This window comes from Mustela nivalis (genome assembly GCF_964662115.1).
Source record: "Mustela nivalis genome assembly, chromosome: 3".
In the NCBI taxonomy this organism is placed as follows: Eukaryota; Metazoa; Chordata; class Mammalia; order Carnivora; family Mustelidae; genus Mustela; species Mustela nivalis.
In genome coordinates, this window is record NC_139022.1 from 134711701 (window position 1) to 134726200 (window position 14500).

Here is a 14500-nt window from a genome sequence, read left to right on the forward strand (position 1 = left end):
TGTCTGAGGAAGAGGAGACAGAACTTAAGAAAAAATAAAGGAGAATAAAAGTTATGGAAGCGAGGATGATGTACCACTCTGCTAAGTATGTCTATATACCTCTAATTCAGTTTACCATGAAGGATGTACAAAATCTGAACAGTGGAAAGGTAAAAGAGGAAGGAGGGGATCCTGGACATGAGAAACACTATAAAGAATGGTTCTGAGACCTGATTAACAGTATGTGCTGGAAAAGTTTGGCTGGTCAGATGGATGACCTTAAGCAGGGTTTAAAACCAGTGGGACAGTGGAATCAAAGAATGAGATTCCTGAATACTATCTAGGAAAATTGGGGGGTGGGCGAAATGCAGTGATGATCCATTATGGTTTGTTATGCAGGCAAGTGCATGAGTCAGGAGGTGTTAGAGCATCTGTAATCCATGGTGTTCAAGGTAATGTCAACCTCTCCATGGTTATTTCTTTCATCCACCAACCAAGAACTTCCTTACTGTGTCATAGATTGAAAGGAGGAATATTTGCCACCAAGATGACTTACCAAAACTTGGAACTGCAAGCTACAAACTAACCTAGTATGACAGTCCCTCGCAATACTTGTCCCCACCCTATTTTCAGTGGCAAAACTGGGAAGAGTGTTGGATGCAGGGGAAGACACCAGGCTTTTTTTGTGGAGATCCAGGTCTTTTTTGTTGGGTGATTCTCCATGCATAAATAAGGATTAATTACCTTCTCAGTCTCTGTGAAAGGGTTCTTAAGAGGATCTCATGCTGGAAGGTGTGTGCAAATGCCTTGAAAGAAAAATGAACAAAGTAAATTGCACGTAGTCAAGATAGTATTAGATTCAAAATTTCAGTCTAAGTATATGATAGTAACTGCAGCAGAAAAAAGAATAGCAAAACAACAACAACAAAAACAACAAAACCCACCTCACAATTCATTTTCTTGTACACATAACATGTGTTAGGTATGTGCTAGAGGTTTTACATGTGTAATCTTATTTAACCCTCCAAAGAATTCTATGAGATTTTTATCCCACTTTTTCAAATAAGAACATTGAGATTCAGAGAAGCTAAGGGCCAGGTCCAAGATCACACAGCTAGTAACAGAGTGGAATTTGAACACCATCTGATTGGACTAGAGCTCAGTCATGCAACCTCTGTATTAAACTGCCTCTGAGGTTACCCCAAGCCCCACAGGATACTTTAGAGCTGAGAGCAGGACTGGACTGAGAAGAACAACTTAGTATTAGATAGCTTGTTAGATCTGTTCTATATGGACATAGTTGGAATCCAAATCCCACTGAAGGCACAGGTGCAGCCCAGTACCAGGTTTCAGGACACAAGAAATGTAGAGTAGAATGTGACCATCAAAAGCAAGATAAATGAAGCATGGGATGACTACATTACAAGTACAGCACTATACACATAGCAAAAGAGTAGAAAATTGTCATTTGTGGTGTGAATGGAAGGATGGATGGTTGGATGGGTAGATTAACAGGTGAATATATTTATATATTTACTAGTGTGAAAGCTTCTCATTTTAGAGTAAATTCTCTTCTACTAACTCGTGTTGTTTTAGAACTCATGTTTTTATAGTATTACTTATAAAAAGTTGAGAAAAGACTTTCAGGAAGCAGACTCTCATAATTACTCAAACAAAGCATTATAGAGATTCAGAATGAAAGACTGCTTTGAAGCCAATCCCTACATGCCTCAATTCTAGGTGTAGCTGATCTAAAACTCCCCAGTTGCTATTAGACTAACTATTCTATCTGTAAACGCTGCTATGGAAAGACTACTCTCATAGCCTTCCAAAACATGTCCAGGGAAAATGGTAATAACTAGTTATTTACATAGCTCTGTCACAAAGCAATAAATGTCATCAATGAATGTATTTCTGGTGTTGCTATATATTCTGTATGTTCTGTATTCTGAGTAAAACTTTCTACCTAGTATTCCTTTTATTTGTGGGAAGGGAATGGTACATATAGCATGGTATAGCATGGTTCACTAAGTGACTATATGATCCTAGGAAGTTCACCATCTCTCCAAGATTCAGTTTTCTGAATAGGAACAATAATGGTGCTTATCTCTAGGGTTATTCAGAAGATAAAGTGAAATGATACATGTTAAACACTTAGCTTGGTGCCAGGAATATGATCGTATTCCGTAAATGTTAACTGCTTTATAATTATTACTGCTATCATTAGTGATCCATTTACAATGGAGAACCTCCATGACCCATCCTCCAGCAGCAGAGGCAAAGAAGTAACATGTCCTGTTTTATAATCATTAAGATGGTTCTCTTCAAAAATAAAAAGAAACGAGGAAACAGTATGTTTTTTCTTCCATCACTACTTCATCTGAAATAAAATATTTATCAGGTATCTTATACCTGATAAAGGAAATATTTAAAATGAGAAGAAAATTTACCCCTCCACACAAGTGTAAATGCAGGTGGGGTGTTCACAGTGTCAGAATGTTACAGTCCTCCCAATGTACCTAGTGGAATGGCCTTCAGATAAATTGCCAGACACAGGTGACCCAAAGGCAAGAGTGAAAAGATTGTTGGGAGAAGATTAGAGTTCTGCCCTTCTAGTGGCCCATGGTTCCTCACCAGACAATACAATTGATTCTGGCATTATAATAACATATCCTACTATTAGCGCAATACACATGACCTTCCATAGTTTCTAATGCCTTTTCCTTCTGGCTCAAAGTTATAATTCTTAGGTAGAAGAATGATGTCTCATTTCATGACCAGTTCCTTTTGAATCTCGGGGTCTCTTAGAACTTAAGGCTGAGTAACTGATCTGGCAGAGAGGCTTAGAGGCTGGGGATAAGGTCCAAAGTAACAGAGCTAAGACAGTAATAGAGTCAGGTTCTGGACAAGGATTTATGAGACTGCCGAAACGTGGATCAGGAAGAGAGGGTGCAGGAACAGAGATTCTTGGCAGAGTATGAACTACAGCATATTTACTCTGGAGAGGCTTCTGGGAATTTCGTTTTTTCCAGTTTGGCAAACCAATAGCTTAGAAACCAAAATAAGCCCAAATGAGCTTTGTTTGATGCACATAGTCTTTATGATTAATTTGAAGGAGAAACTAACATTTAAGAAGCAGGAAATTACATATTAAAGCCTGGTATTTCCAGCCTTGTCATAAAGAATGTGAAGATCCTGATAACCCTGGGTCCAGTGGCAATAATCAGTTCAGCTGACCCTTCAAGGACTCACCAGGGTCCTCAGTCCCTCTGGAGCCTCAGCAACAGCACTGCAGGAGATCTGTTGCTTACCATTGAGACTGTGCTGTAATATTTACAGATAGCATGCTTCTGTCAAAAGTAGAATAAAAGATTAACTGGGAAAGCTCATTTTTTTCCCAAGAAGATGAGAGAGAGCTGATTTACATTCAGATGTGAGGGAAATTTCTATTTATTTAATATCCCAACAGAGTAAGTTTTTGTGGAAAGAATACGACTGAGACAGACATCACTTTGAAACAAACCTGGCCTGCTTTAGTCGTGATTTACCTATTTGGTCCTTATTGGCATTTGATTTTGTAGCCCTGGGATAATCCAATGCCATTATTGATAGGCAGAGAATTGAGGCATAGAGAAGGCCTAGAATCTCAGGTACACAGACTTCAGAGTGTCCGTGACCACTCTAGCACCAGGACATAAGCCTGTGAAAAAGTAACTCACATAGTAAAGTCGCAGATGTTCAAGTGACCAGTGTGTGTTTAAAAAGCAGTGCTTTCAGGGTTGAGAAATGGGCAGAAGACATGAGCAGACAGACATATGAACAAATGCTCAACATCCCCTGGCATCAGAGAAATACAAATCAAAACCACAATGAGCTACCACCTCACACCAGACAGAATGGCTAAAATTGACAATTCAGGAAACAACAGATGTTGGTGAGGATGTGGGCAAAGGGGAGCCCTCCAACACTGTTGGTGGGAATGCAAGCTGGTGCAGCCACTCTGGAAAACAGCATGGAAGTTCTTCAAGAAGTTAAAAATAAAACTATCCTATGACCCTGCAATTGCATTACTAGGTATTTATCCAAAGGACACAAACATAGTGATTTGAAGGGAAATAAGACCCCTAATGTCTCTGGCAGCAATGTCTACAACAGCCAAAATATGGAAAAAGCCCAGATGTCCATCAAATGATGAATGGTTAAAGAAGAAGTGGCAAATGTCCAAAAAAACACAAGAGAATATTACTCAACCATCAAAAGAATGAAAGCTTGCCATTTGCAACCACATGGATAGACCCAGAGGGTATTATGCTAAGCAAGATAAGTTTATCAGAGAAAGACAAATACCATATGATTTCATTCGTATGTGGAATTTAAGAAACAAAACAGATGAACATAGGAAAAGAGAAGGAAAAATAAAATAAAACAAAAGCAAGGAGGTGAACCGTAAGAGACTCAACCCTAGGAAACAAACTGAGGGTTTGATAAAGGGGAGGTGAGGGGGATGGTGTAACTGGGTGACAGGCGTTAAGGAGGACACATGATGTAATGAGCACTGGATGCTGGATGCAACTACTAAATCACTGAATGCTACCTCTGAAACTAATAATAATGTATATGTTAATTAAATTGAATTTAAATTACAAATATTTTTCAAAAGCAGACAGAGGATGGAGCAGTTGGGAAGAAAGGACATAGGAGCAGGGGTTGATTTAAATTATGAAGGAATGTGTATTGGACAATTCATGTGCAACATTGCAGATCCTCTTGGTGGCAACCAGTTCTATACAGGCTTCAATCCACTTATGCAGGTCCAGCTCTGGGACTTGGTGTTCACACACGTATAACACACATATAATACAGGAGTATAGGTGAAATGATACTCCTTGAGATAGCTCTTGACCAAAGGGGACTGGAGCTGGTTATAAATGTGTTCCCTCTTTATTCTCTCCAAGTGTGCACTTCTAAGACAACTTCACATGGCTTCTCAAAATGTCCTGCAACAAGTGGCGGGTGGTGAACTAAAAGGAGGAATGAACAAAAAAATATAGTATAGGGAATAAAATGAAGTTTCAGTATATTTTATGGAAAAAAAAAAAGTCCTGCAATATTGAACAACAGTTTCCTGTAATGGTGGTCAATTTGATGACATATCCTCTTATTTCTCTTCCCCCTCCCCCAGTGAAACAGTTCAGTCTGCTCTAACAAAAATACTCTGGAGTGATGGCTTAAACAATATTTACTTCCCATAGTTCCAGAGGGTGGTAAGTCTAGAGCAGGGTGCTGGCCCATCTGGTTTCTAGTAGAAGCCCACTTCCTGGTCTGTAAACAGCTGCCTTCTCATTGTGTTGGCATACAGAAGAGAGAGTGTGTGTACAAGCCCACAAGCTCTCTAGCGACACTCTTTAGTGTCTCCTCTTCAAGGGTACTAATCCCATGCATAAAGGCTCTACTCTAAAATCCAATCACCTCCCCAACCCCCTACTTCACAATATCAACATACTGGGGATTAGACTTCAACATATGAATTTTGGGGATACAGACACTCAACACATAGAACCCAGTCACCCCAATCATTATTCCTGATAATTAGAAACACATCACCAAATAACTGACTCTCACAGTAGCCTTTGTTTCAGGCTTTACTTTAGGGGAACCTGGGCTAAAATGCAAGTTCATAGTGGTAGGTATTATTTCAAGAAGGTGGTATTCAGGCCTTACAATCCAATGTAAGGCTTCTGGCAAAGGAATACCTGAGAATGACTGATTTTCTCAGTATCACATCATACAAACCCTTGTGAGCCTTAATTAAAAGATATTAGAATGCCCTAAGAATGCCCTACTTAGTGGCTCATTGCCAAAACTGGTTGAAACAGAGTTGTAAGCTTGAACAGCTTAGGAATGATATTTGTTTTGTTTTTCCTGTGTTTTAACTTTCTAAACAAAGTATTGAATAATTTTTCAATTGAATAAAACAGCCAAATTTTTAGTACACTGTCTAGGTGTGTCCAAAAACTCAATGTCATTATTTGAGAAAATGTTTTATATTTTTAATTGGTTCAGATTTTATTACCTGGTTTCACCTTTCTTGGTAATTTTAATCAGTGAAGTCTAGACTTAATTCTTTCAGGACTCCCAGGGTAAGATTTCAGATTATTTCTGAAGGCATTTGGGCAGCAAAATGTGTGTGTGTGTGTGTGTGTGTGTGTGTGTGTGTGTGTGTGCGCGCGCGCGCATGTGCACGCAGGCGTTATTTGGCATTAGACAAAGATAGTTCTGGTCTAGCACTGATTCCCTGGATGACCTTAGTCAAGTACCTTTACCTCTACCTCTGATGCCTCAGTTCCCTCATGTGTAAAATGAGGAACCCCACCATACTGTTGGGAGGAAATCCACACATTCTTAAGTTCAACCCAAGGGTGTGAATCTCTTTTTTGACATCCCAGAAAACTAAACATCCCATTTCATCATGATATCCCCAATGACGTCTACTACATGCTTCCCCAAATAGTCCTTTCCAAGTTTTAGAGTTTTAACCTGTTTCTAACATCAGAAGTGCTAGTTTTCCTCATGAATGGAGAAAAGATAGTTATTTGTTTGTGTGTGCACTTGCTTGGTTGTTTACATATCTGGTTTATAGCAGATTTGCTCCAAGGGTAATTCAATATGGCAAGAGGATTTCACAAGCCCAAGAAGACAGGAGTTCACCAACAATGACAATGATTTTTTCTTGTTGTCCCTTGTTTCAATTTTATTTTACTTAGCTCTGAAATTTCCCTAAAAAGCTCTCGCATTTTGTAGCTTTAATTAATTCCCCTGGAAGACTCAGAAACATTTTTCTCACAACACTACATGACTCCTGAGAACACTGGAAAAGGCATAACTTCACTGGTGGTAGACACACACCCTAAAAATTCACCTCTGGTCCCACATGAGCCTGACTCTACCTACTCCTCTGGTCTTAAGCCTACCATTTCATGTCCAGCATCAGTATGGTTGAGACTGAATATCAGTTATTTTAATCTCATGGATTTGGCTTCAGGAAAATGCTTCCAAAACTCTTCTCAAAAGCAGGTGCACTACAGAGAGCTCTGACCTGGCCCTCTCCTTGATTCCTGCCTGGGAAGATCAGGAGTCAGGCATTGACTACCGCTGGCATTTCTCAGCCCTCTTGGTGTGGATGCCATCTGATTAAGCATCTGTAGGTGTCAGGGCCTAGATGACATCCAGATCTTTCCTTCTGGCTGGACTTCATTGGCCAAATGTGGCCTTTCAGCACACATCTGTCCTCCAGGCTGGTCACACACTGGGTACTAGCATTTTGGCAGAAAATAAAAACACCCCCATTACAGCTGTCTCTGTGTGGTTCTGTATATCCAAACTCTTAATTAGCTGACTTGCCTTAGGCTCATTATTCAGACTCTTGCCCCAGAGCCCTGCAGTGTAGATTTTCCCATAGACGTTTTACACATCTTTCATTAGATTTATTCCTAAGTACTTGATATTTTACTTACTCCTACTTATTCCTATACTTTTTCCTGTCATTTCCTTAATTTCCTGTCATTTCCTTAATTTCGTTTTGCTTCTGATATATGGAACTATGGTTGAATTTCTATAGTAAAACTCTGATAAAACACTCTGCAATGATGCAAATTTGGGTATAAAGCAGTTGGTATTTGAATCCTCCATCTGGCCTCCATTCTCACAGGTATACGGGCTAAAGTCTTTTTCTTGTGGGGGCAAGAGGGACAATTAGAAAGTGGCTGGTTTTGCTTTATGGCCATGTGGGACTGTGTTTGGTCAACACATAGTCAACTGGGTAGAGCTTAACTGTCATCATTTTTATTTTGTATTTGGTGTGTTAATACAAAGAACCTGAAAATATTTTACTTTACATTAACCTCACCAGGAAGGAACCTGTTCATTTTACTCTTTGAATTTTTGGACCCCACTTACAACATTATGGTGTGGTGTTGTATATTGATTTCATTTCCAGCCATCTTGTTAAATTTGTTTATTCTAATTCACTACAGATTCATTTAAATTTTCTATATCAACTACAAATAAAGAAATTTTGTTTCTTCTTTACACCTCTTTTCATCCTTACTTTACTGTATTTTTTTTCTTCTTTAGAGTCACTTATTTACAACAAATTTTCAGTAGGCTAAGGTCTGTTTTCATTAAAAACAGGAGTCTATCTTTTCTTGAGAAAGCATGTTCTATTTTCAAATGAGCAAGTGATATATAATTAGTGTGGATTAATTGATGGCCTAAGAAATGATACATGTAGTTTAGTGTGTTTTGAGTATCTTAACTGATGGAACAAAAAAAGGGGGAAATGCAGTACAACTGAAGAATGCAATAGACAGCAAAATCCAAGGGAAGTTGAAGGAAGAAAATAGAAGCTAATGAAATTGAAAACACATGGGCCTTAGTGAAAATCAATAAAGACAAAATTTGCTCTTTTGAAAAAGAAATATAACTTCTGGTAAAACTGCTCAAGAAAAGGGAGGGGACACAAATAACCAATATCAGGGATTTTTAAAAAAGACATCATTACAGAGTCTTCAGATTTTTTAAAAGACAACAAGAAGGTATTAAAGCAATTTTATGCCCAAAATGTAAAAAATTCAGAATAAATGAACAAATTCTTAGGCAAAGACAAACTAAACTGACACCAGAAGATATAAGAAAATCTGAAAACCCTATAACAGGTTTTTCAAAACCTCCCCTCAAAGAAACCTCCAGACCCTGATGGCTTCAATAATACATACTATTCATGTTCAATAAGAAATAATTCTATCTCCTTCTCTGCTAATTTGAATGCCTTTTCTTTTTGTTGTCTGATTGCTGAGGCTAGGACTTCTAGTACTATGTTGAACAACACTGGTGAAAGTGGGCATCTCTGTCGTGTTCCTGACCTTACAGGAAAAGGCCTCAGTTTTTTTCCATTGAGAATGATATTCATTGTGGACTTTTCATAGGTGGTTTTTATGATATTGAGGCATATTCCCTCTATCCCTATACAGAGAGAGTTTTAATTAAGAAAGGATGCTGTGGGGGCATCTGGGTGGCTCAGTGGGTTAAGCCTCTGTCATCAACTCCTGTCATGATCTCAGGGTTCTGGGATTGAGCCCTGTATAGGGCTCTCAGCTCAGTAGGGAGCCTGCTTCCCCGCCACTCCCCAGCCTGCCTCTCTGCCTACTTGTGATCTCTCTCTCTGTCAAATAAATAAATAAAATCTTTAAAAAAATTTTTAAAAAGAAAGGATGCTGTGTTTTGTTAAATACTTTTTCTGCATCGATTGAGAGGATCATTTGGTTCTTGTGCTTTCTTTTATTGATGTGATGTATTATTTTTCTTTACAGACAATTCAAGAAACATATTTACTACCATTTTAACTTAAATGCATTTATTATGTAATTCTGTATTTTTTAATTTCACAAGCTATTACTCTTATTTTTGTAAAATGCGTTTATATTTTCCCTCCTTATAGTTTAATTTTACTTGCATCTCAGGCTCTTCTTCACATACCACTTTCCTTTAATTGAAATTTCCCCCATAGAATTTCTTTTAGTGAGGATGGGATGGTAGCAAATGTATTCCATTCTTGAATGTTTGAATAATTTTCTTATGTTGCTTCCATTCTTGAAAGATATTTTCTTTTAAGATAGAATTCCAGACGAGTGATTTTTCTTTAATCACATTGAACTTATTATTCCACTGGCTTCTATCTTCTTTTTTGTTGTTGAAAATGTGGTTTCCATTCTAGCACAGGGTAAGCAAACTATATCTCATGGTCAGATCCAGTTCACAACCTAGTTTCATAAATAAAATTTTACTGAAATACAGCCATGCCCATTCATTTATTCATACTGAAATACAGCCATGCCCATTCATTTATCTATGACCTATGGCTGCCATCACAAGTTTGAATAGTTGTGACAAAGACCATGTGGCCCTCAAAGCTCAAAACAACTACTTTTTGCCTTTTTTAGAAAAAGTTTTCTGACCATTAATCAAGCAGGAATTCTCTTTGAAGATAATTAATATTTTCATGGCTTCTTTCAAGGTTTTTTCTTTGATTTTCTCTATTTTTACTATAATATATTTATTTTTATGTATTGTGCTTGAAGTTTTTTGGATACCTTAAATCTGTTGATTCATATCTGTTATAGGTGCTTAAAAATTCTTAGTGATCATGTCAGTTATCTATCAGTGCAATTTCCTTTTCTTGGCTGAGCAGTCTGGCTCAGAATCTCTCATAAGGCTGCTCCTACACACATCATCGGTTGTGGCTACAGTCAACCAAAGGCTTGACTGGGCCTGGAGAATTCAATTCCAAAATGCCCAATTCACATGACCGGTAAGTTTGTGCTGGCTGTTGGCAGGAGGCCTCAGTTCTCTTTACAATGGCTCTCAATGTAGTATAATGTCCTCATGACATGGTTTACTTCCTACAGGACAAGCAATCCAGGACAAAGGGCCTGGCAGAAGCTTCTCTTTAAATGACCCAGATTTGGAAGTCACACAGAATCATTTACCCCACATTCCTGAGATGCAAGTCACTAAATATAGACCACACACGAAGAAGGAGTAAATGAGGCTCCAACTAGCAAAGGGAAGAGTGACAAAGAATGCAGACATATTTCAAAACCACCACATTACCCTTTCTAATATTTCCTTTGTTCCTATTTTCTCTCATTTCCCTTGCTCCGGGGTTCCAGTTAAATCTAGGGTAAGCCTTTTCTCACTGTTTCTATACCTCTTACCTTCTCTTCTGTATTTTTTCATTCTTTTTCTCTCTATGCTACATACTTCACAACTTCTTCTGACCAATTTTCCAGTTCATTGATTCTATCATCAACTATGTCTGATCTGCTATTAACTCCACCCACTCAGTTTTAAATTTCAGTCATTTCATTTCAAAACTAAATTTTTTATTGATTGGAATATAAATTGTTTCTAGAAGTTGAATTTGGTTCACTTTCAAATCTACTAAATCACTTCCTACAATCTTACATTCCTTGCACATAACCTCAATTTTGCATTGTATTTCTTTAAACATAATCAATAATGTTTTTAGACCTGTCTTTGTTAATGCCAATATCTGAAGTCTTGTTAGGCTTATTTCTGCTCTTGCTGATTTTTATTCTTAGAACCTACTTTTTTCATATGCCTGGATCTTTAAATGTTGTAATGAACATCTTACTTAAAAATTGTTTTGTCTGGGCACCTGGGTGGCTCAGTGGCTTAAGCCTCTGCCTTCTGCTTAGGTCATGATCTCAGGATCCTGGGATTAAGCCCTGCATCAGGCTCTCTGCTCAGCAGGGAGCCTGCTGCCCCTCCTCTCTCTGTCTGCCTCTCTGCCTACTTGTGACCTCTCTCTCTCTCTCTCTGTCAAATAAAATAAAATAAAATCTTTAAAAAAATTTTTTTTTGTCTGTCATGTACCTGGGGAAGACTATAAGTCCAGGAACATCTTTCAGCAAGTTCAAGGTCTGAGACTCCCTGAAAGACTCAGAAGCTTGGATCTCTGACTATAACTTCCCAAAAGAAATTTCCTACCTTTTTTCTCTCTCCCAGAGCATGTAGAACCTTTGTGAACTGCAGTTGAGCATGGTCAGAGGCTTGCTTAGACCCTAATTTTACAGGTTTCCTGAGTTTTCATGTCCACTTTATCTCACAGAGTGACCAAATAAATAACCTCCCTGAGAAAGCACAGTAAATAGACATTAGAGTCAAGACTTAAACAAAGGCTTCTGTGTTCCCATTATGCTGTATCTGATCTCCATAATTAATAACTGGTAATGTTAGTGATGATGATGGTATTGTTTTTTCATTCCCTTTACCTACAACATGGCCTCCAGGGACACAGTTTACTTAACAATGTTGGGTCATATAAGAACTTATATATTCTGGCAAAAGACCAACCCCACAGATGCTGAAGGCAGAAGTGCTGTCTTTTTACTATCTGGACTGTCAGTGGTCAAAAGCAAAACCTTCAATTTGAGTAATTTGAGAGGTGCTAGGTGACTAGTGGGAGAGCAACTGTGTATTTTCAGTGTGAGTGCTGCCATTGTTGCAGAAATTTAACAGCACTGTCCATAAAATAACAGGATATCTTTTCATGGCACATGTCAGCAGGGCCTCTGATTGATACACTGCATTGTTTTCAATCACAGTTTTATGAGGTCCACATTAAATATTAAAAGCTGAGCTATATATTTAGAACAGTAATTAGTCTGAAGCAGCCTCTGTGCCTTATCCCCTGTTAAAGTTTTAAAGTAAACCAAGGATGATGAATATTTAATGTACTGTACCTCATTGTCATCTGATAATAAGATTTGTTATAGGGTTATAAAATGTTATGTTAGGTTCTTACAGCACATCATTAATATTGTAAAATGTAGCTGGGCTCCCAGGCAGAACTGCCTGACAGAAAAACAATAGAAAGATAAGTGATATCAACCATTTCCTCCAAGGGCTTAGAAGACAACCAGCCAAGAGATGAAAAGATGTATTTGAGAGTTAGATGTATTCACCAAGCTTTAAAGTGAAAAAACAGGAAGAAGACAATGCAGGAAGTAAAAGAGAACCAGGGAAAGGATGGAGGGGAAAGAGGAAGAAAACAGAGAAAACCTAGAGAAAATGTAGAGAGGAGATTAGTTGCAAGGAGCATTCAAGGATCAGGTGGGAGCTTGAATGGAATGAATGTGAAAGAATTTTCCCACTGTTATATTCTAGGATTCCATTCTCCCTCTGAAGAGATCAGAATATTCACCCTCAAGGTATGTCACTTCCACTTTGGCATAAGGATAATTTTGAGCTGAAGGCAATTGATAAAAAGCAGACACAGGAAGAATCCTCTGCACTCCCCCATAGCTGCCTAAATGAAGGTCACAACCTTCCTTTGTGAAGGTGTCCCCCTTTGTCCATGCCAGAATGAGGAGACCAACTCCTATTACCAAAAACAGAGATGGACTGAGATGAGTCTGCCTAAAGAAACTTTGCTAAGTAAACCTTATTTATCATTAGTTCCTCCGTATATTTCCTAGTCACCTTCCCACAATTTAATGCTCCTAAAAGCCCAACCCCCTTCCCTTTGTCTAGTCATATCTCTATAATTTATCTCTCTTTATTAAAATTGTAAATAAGTCCAAATCATTGGACTAATGATTTTGGGGGGAGCGCATGGAGAGCTACTTCTTCTCTCTAAAGCCCCATTAACATAAAATTAAAAATATCAACATTGATAAAAATTTTCTTTTTTTTTTTTTCTCATCTTTCCTTTGTCAATTCAATTGGGAGACTCCAAACACAAACCTAAGAAGGTAGAGGGAAAGTTCTTCCTCCCCTATTCTTCACTATTGAAAACCGCTACAGCCATAAGAATCTCATAAGACCATTTATTCTACCTAGTGGATTCTCTAAAAGAATCCAATAGCCCTCCAGAAAGATTGTCCACAGAGTAAACACTGACAATAAAATATGTATCACTTGGAAAAAGTAATAGTAAAACAAGATTACAGATTGGACATATTGCTTATTTAGCTTCTATTCTTCTCCATCACAGAAACAAGACAAGGTATTAGAGATATCAAATCTAGTTTAGCACCATGAGTTTCTAAACAATTAGCATCAGAAGGTACCTTGATAATCACAATAGCATACGGGTTAGGAACATGACATTTAAGACTGATAAATTCATGTTTGATTTCTACCATGTGCTAGATTGTGACCATAGAATTTCTGGGCATCAGTCTCATTATCTATATAGTTTGTGCTTTAATAACTAATATAAGTAATACAGTTAGCACAATAACTTGATATTTTAAATACCAGTAAACATGAACAGTGATATTGAGAGTGATGGAAGAGGGAGAAGAAGAGAGATCATCCAATTCATTCTTCTTCTTTTTTTTTAAGATTTTATTTATTTATTTGACAGAGATCATAAGTAGGCAGAGGGGCAGGCAGAGAGAGAGGAGGAAGCAGGCTCCCCGTCAAGCAGAGAGCCCAATGTGGGACTCGATCCCAGGACCCCGAGATCATGACCTGAGCCGAAGGCAGAGGCTTAACCCACTGAGCCACCCAGGCACCCCCAATTTATTCTTTTATAGAAAGATGATTGAGTGCCAAGGAGAGATTACTTATTAGAGACTGTATAGCCCACTGTTGCTGAAACTGATCAAGTCAAACATCTCTTTTTCAGTTTAAGTAATTATATATAGCTCCTATAATGTATCCATTCTAGCAGTAAGTGCCAAGGGATCAATACAAAAAGAACTATAAAATATGAATTTTAACATCAAGAAACAAAATTTATCTATTGAACACAGAGGTATTAATATAAACCTTATGCCATGATTTACATTTATTTGATGAGAAGTATTATAGAAATTAAATATGTCTTGTAAAGTTTATGAGACCAGGAAGAAAATCCTTATGCTATAGTGGAAAAGAGAAAAGTAAAAAATAAAAGTATATGTAGATATATAAGGAGAAAAAGAAACAGTAT